The 6,165-nt window shown below is 45.2% G+C and overlaps 1 non-coding gene across 1 annotated transcript; it reads left to right on the top strand.

Annotated features, from left to right (window-relative positions):
• Positions 1 to 4,275: 4,275 nt before the first annotated feature.
• LOC125586682 lies at positions 4,276 to 4,383 on the top strand. Its single transcript, XR_007323218.1, has one exon. It is a non-coding gene; the product is annotated as a small nucleolar RNA R71 (small nucleolar RNA).
• The last annotated feature ends 1,782 nt before the right edge of the window (positions 4,384 to 6,165 follow it).

The following is a 6,165-nucleotide window of genomic DNA, read 5'->3' as shown; positions in this document are numbered from 1 at the left end:
ACCACTCGTGAAGAGTGGATGCTTGTTTACGTGATTGCTTTGAACATCGGCCGAGCATGTATAAAGTTTTGATGTGGTTGAACTTAAAGTATATATGAATAAGAAAAGGTTTGTGAAATGCTTGGATTCCATATGATACTAGTCCTAGTCCGGGATGAACTAACTAACGGTTTCAAACTCGGGTTGCAAAGCCTTAACTTGGAATCGCTAGGAAACCCGCTCTTGGACATATGATCTTGGGATTTCGGATCTGATCCGGGAACCTCGGTTCAAATGCTTGGGCACGTGGTAGTAGTATCTTTGATCTGGTTAGAGTTCTTTAGTTCGTCGTTCATGTTCTTGTTTGATTGGTGCATGGCAAACTAATTAACTTTTACTTATTCTGGATCTGGGGTGTTACATGAATGCCATCATAGGAGATGATTTCTGGCAAGTGGTGAAGCAAGAGAAGCTGCAAGAATGGGATTTCGAAGTAGAAAGTTCGATGAGCTTCGGCGGATTGCACATGTGTCGATCGACGCCGGACTTCGAACATCGATCTGCGAATTTAATTCCAAATCGATCGACAGGCTCTCTAGAGCATCCATCGATGATACCTACGTAGTCAACCGCATCTTGCAATGCCGTGAGGATTCTGACTCACGAGGAGTTCGCAGCAAGATACCCACATCCGCCCAGCCCTGTTTACATCAAAGTCGATCGACATTCAGATACTCCCGTCGATCGACAGCAAGAGACTGCCATCAATCGACAACCTCCAGCACCCATCGATCGACGATCATATCTAACATACCGAGTGCAGATGCTAAAGATAGATGTTGCACGTCTAAATGCACTCAGGCCCAAACCCAAACCTCCAGATAACCCACCAGAGACCATCAGGACACCTTCAGATGATGCAGCAGATCCTATGGAAGTTGATAGGGTTCCTATGGGAAGAACCCTGAGGAAAAGAAAGGAAAAAGTGGCGAAACATCTCAAGAGGGGAGCTAATGAAAAGGAAAGGGAAAGTTTCCAAAAGAGATTTTTCAGGATTCCTTTAGAAAAGCCATTCGAGGAGACTTATTTTACCCACATATGGTGGATGTTCTTCAGAAAAACAAGGGAGACTGAAGAAGACATTAGGAGAATGTTCAGTGAAGCTAGAGAAAAGATGAGGAAGAAGATTACACTGAAGATGTAAGACCCGATCCTGGATTCCCCAATCCAACCAGACCGCAGCCTCACCAAACAATGCAACCAGTTTCATTTACATATTCAAGTTCAAGTGTTAAATAATTCTAAGTCTTTTTCAGAGTTTTGAGGTTCCAACATTCACACTCAAACCATCCAACATCGACTAGGGCAAATAGATATTTCATAGATAATAACCAAGGTTCATACATCATTCATCATCCTAATAAATAGATCACACACTAGAATCGCATAAGTTCACAAGTTTCACAATAGGCTACAATAATTACACAATTTTCCGAATCAACCCAATCACCACACATCTTCCCATGGCCGCGGTCCTCATGGTGCTTTTCCCTTACCACGGTCCATTTCTGGTCCTTAGGGTTACGATCTCCAGGGGCCGTCTCCTTCTCCTTCTCAATCTCCTTCTCCTTGTCTTTCTGCCTAGTATCCATCCTCTTGATCTCACAAACAAACTCCACCGGAAACAACCAGGAACCACCACGGATCAGATCGTCCAACCGTCGGTTTGCCTCTCTTTTCTCTCTGGAAGTTTGTCTAAGTTTTCTACCTTCCCTCTAATGATATTTTCGACCAGAGACCAGAAAAATGAAGAAGAATTCGGTCATAACCTCCCCCCTAACTGCCTGGACGAGCATTTACCAAAAAGGTACCAAAAGGGGCAGTTTTTCCCATAACCGCCACCAAGTAACTGCCCAAGGCGGTTATTCTTCTTTTTCCTTCCTTTTCAAATGAAACGTGAGCCTTAGATCACACTCTGGAAGCTTGCCCACTCCCTGTCCCAAGCCTAAGACCAATTTGGTCGAACCGTCCCGCACCCGGACCATCGACTCGCCCAGTAACCGTCCCGGACTCGTCCACACTGATCCGAACCAGAACGCACCGTTCACCGGATTGAGCTGACCTCCAGCTGTTCCCAGCTGAGTGAGCTAGTCCACCAGCTCCCGTGAGCTGAACAGATCTTATTGAACTGAATACCAGCTGAACCGAGCTGATTGAACTCAAACCAACACTCGTCCAGCTGCCTAAACACTCACTCAACTCCTTTAACCTTGTTTCCATCCTATCCTGGTTAAGTCTCAGCTGACTGATGCCCTTGACCTTCATTTAGGGCCATGATACGCTTGTCTCAAGGTCCAATGACCTGACTGGTGCGTCTCCCCGCACCATGGCCCGTCCCCCTGATCCTATCTAGGATCGGGGACATGACAGAAGAAGAAGAGTGATCTTGGGCAATTTGCAATACCATATACGGTGAAGAGTATTGAGTTCCCACATGCCTTGTGCGATACAAGAGCACCAGTCAGCATCCTACCTAGGGTTATGGCATACCATCTGGGTCTGCAGGTGGAGCCTTCCAAGGAATTATTCACCTTCGTGGATTGTTCTCAGAGGAGCTCAGGAGTTGTTGTGAGAGACCTAGAGGTGCAGATTGGTAATGCCCTAGTTCTAATTAATTTCCATGTCTTGGATATCAAGCTAAATTGGAACTCTTCTCTATTACTTGGGAGAGCTTTCTTGTCAACAGTAGGAGCAGTGTGCAACCTGCAATCCAATCAGTTGTGTCTGACTCTCATAGATCCTCATACCCACTAGAACCCTATTCCAGTCAAGAAGCCACAGACGTCCTCTAGAAGAATTAATGTTCCAGGAATCATTGAAGCATGCCACTATGGGGCTGAGTACGAACCTTTGACCTTTTTGGAACCAGAAAATTCTATTGGGAAGAGAATGATGAGTATGGAGTCTACAGAGATGATAAGGGATGTGCAAGAGATGTGGATGGACACATCATCAATGTGTCCAAGGAGGATATCAGAAAGCTAATGGAAAGAGCTTCGAGATATCAGCACAGCTACATATGTCTTCCAGAACATGCTAGCTCATTCACACACGCCAAGCTGGTACCAGAGATCTACACCAAGGATGAGATCAATGAGATGATCCATGGAGTCTGTGGAACCCAAGAAAAGAATGAAGGTGATTTCCAGATTAAGCTTGATTGTGTTTACTATCCACTGAATGATAGCATCAGTTGGTTGACTACATGCATGGAGGAGATGAGGCAGGACATAGCATGATCTACACCAAGGATGAGATCAATGAGATGATCTATGGAGTCTGTGGAGCCCAAGAAAAGAATGAAGGTGATTTCCAGATGAAGCTTGATTGTGTTTACTATCCACTGAATGATAGCATCAGTTGGTTGACTACATGCATGGAAGAGATGAGGCAGGACATAGCCAAGATTCAGCATGCAGCCGACAAACATCGACCACCATCGATCGACAGACACCACTCAACATCGATCGATGACGACCCAAAGAACTCACATCCGATGAAGTCTCAACCAGATTTTCACACCAGAGCAGAGATTGATCAGCTGGTAGAAGAGATCTACAGAACTCTGGAATCTACAGAAGAGTGGCTTGACAGGAAATGAGCAACTGCTGCATCATCGTCGCTAAACCCTTCATCTCGTCTTGCGGAGCAGTCGTAGATGAGGGGGCAGCTTGTCGAGTAGTCTGCTGCTTTTGGTTTTGAAACTGGTTGTGCTGCGCCTGGCTCAGAACATATGTTCTTCCTTGGTACGGTTTCTGATACCCGGTGTTCTGTCCTTGACTATTCTGCGCGTTGTCAACCGGTTTGTCTGGTTTAGGATACGCAAAGAGGTGGGGATTGTTCCTCACGTTAGGGTACGGGTGGTATTTCTTGTACTGCCATCCTTGTCCAGTGACATAGCTCACTTATTGTTGATCGTCCACAGTGTTCTCTGCGTCAGGTGTGACATCTAATGGACTGTTCTCTGAAGCGGTTTCTTCCATGATAAACACTTGGCTCTGATTGCCCTTTATCGTCTGGTCAACCTTTGCTGCTAGATCATCATTGATGTTCACGGTCTTAGAGCGATCGTTCTACCTGTTCTTGTTGAGTGAACTCGACACCACATTCTCGATCCGTGCGAATGCGCCTGGTGTTGTTTGAGTCATGAAGTCTCCATTACTCAAGGAATCTAGAGCATTTCGAAACTCATAGCTCACTCCATCATAAAAAACCTCCAGTATGTAATCATCCTCAAACCCATGGTAAGGGCATTCCCTTTGGTACTCCTTGTAACGCTCCCAAGCATCATAGAAGGGTTCGTCAGTCTTTTTCTTAAAATTGGAGATCTTAAGCCTCAGAGATGCGGTTTTGGACATCGTGTAGAAGTGACTTAAGAACGCTGCTCTGACTTGTTCCGATGTAGTAAGTGTACCAGTTAGAAAAGGTTAGCCAGCGAGCTGCTTTCCCATCGAGAGAGAAAGGGAACATGGTGCATTTAACGTTGTCTCGATGTGGTCCAACGGAGTTTCAGCTGCGAGGCCGTTGAACATATTTTTCTTTACCATGCCAATCAAAGTAGGCTTGATCTCATAATCATGTCGAGTGCAGGGAGGTGGGTTGATGGTGGAGCGAGTGGTAGGTGTTGGGGTCAAAAACGGACACGACGAAGTTAACATCCAAATATTCGTAAAAATCAGCATGAACGTTTTTACGAAAAATAACATTCGTAAAGATTACTTCTACGAAGAACTTTGCGGTGAAATCTTGCACTAATCTCGGTTAATTCATCGAAACAAAACACCCATAGTCCAAGAACACGTTCATAAAACGTCAGAAAATGATCTAAACAAGGTCGCCACGTAGCGACCGGTCCGGAACGAGCCGGTCGATACGTAGCGACCAACCAAGCCACTCGGTCGGTCGCTACGTAGCGACCGACCAGCGACCGACCAGCGAACGAGTCGGTCGCTACGTAGCGACCGACCCACGAGCGAGTCGGTCGCTACATAGCGACCGACCAAGCCTTTTGTTTGGTCGCTACGTAGCGACCAATCCAGCGCGGGCCGGATCGTTACGTAGCGACAAAACTGTCTCGGACATCGATTAACGGGTACGACCCAAATCCGTACATTCTCGTCTGCTCCTCAATACTAGCTCCCATGTACCGCAGCCATATCATTTCTCACTCCCATCGATTGGAATTATAACTTAAACTCTACGATAAAAATCTTGGAAAGTTTATTTTTATCGATAAAAATTGTAATAAACGTTTCGAGTCAAAAGACAGCCCAAATAGGTCTAAAACGTGATTAGAAACCCACTTACGATTTTTTAAGGAAAAGCCCATAGATACTATGGCGGTTTATACTTAGTCCGCAGGAAAAGATAAATGTCAAAATTCCGCAGATAAATGTTAAGTTTCCGCAGATAATCATGAAGATCGAGAAAAATGGAATATCTCCATTTTCGAGTTATGATGGCTTAAGGGTAGAAGAGGAATGCTCAAAAACGATCTTGGAGGGAGTATATAAGGAGTCCTAGGCGAGAGGCACAAACAAAGAACTTTTCAGAGAAAACTTAGCATTTAGAGCAACTTTAGGCAACTTTCCGTTTTTATTATTCGAGCTGCGACTCAATTAGGTCTTGCAGTGTTAGAGTTTTAGAACTAGAAATTTCGCCGACAGCTCTCGTAGCCCAGGCTCTTACCTTGTTGTAACTCTCAAACGCAGATTCGAAATAAGATCTATTTTGCTTTCTTTTCGATTTCTTATTTTCTCGTCTTTATTTCGTGTTCTGATTGCTAGGGGTGTGGTTTAGCAGATATCTGGGACCTCTGGGAAATTAGGGTTTTCGTAACTCTCCCTATTTAAACGGAAATCAAAAGTGCGAATTTCGGTTCCTACAGTTTGGCGCTAGAAGGAGGGGGGCACGGATCAATCTAACTCTCAGCCGGAAGACGCTCAACCAGACATGACAACTGACGATACGAATAACTTGCAAACTCCTCTCAACGGAGGAAACAACGACAATCAAAACACTCCAGAAGCGAACGTTTATTCGGCCAATGCAACAGCTAATGCCACGACGCTCGAGGAGTACTAAAAGATGTTCTCTGCCTACGAAAAGAGGTCGGAGGAACAGGAC

The sequence above is a fragment of the Brassica napus genome, chromosome C4 (genome assembly GCF_020379485.1).
Source record: "Brassica napus cultivar Da-Ae chromosome C4, Da-Ae, whole genome shotgun sequence".
Classification (NCBI taxonomy): Eukaryota; Viridiplantae; Streptophyta; class Magnoliopsida; order Brassicales; family Brassicaceae; genus Brassica; species Brassica napus.
The sequence above is the reverse complement of the archived record's forward strand: the minus strand, read 5'-3'. Positions and strand labels throughout refer to the sequence as shown.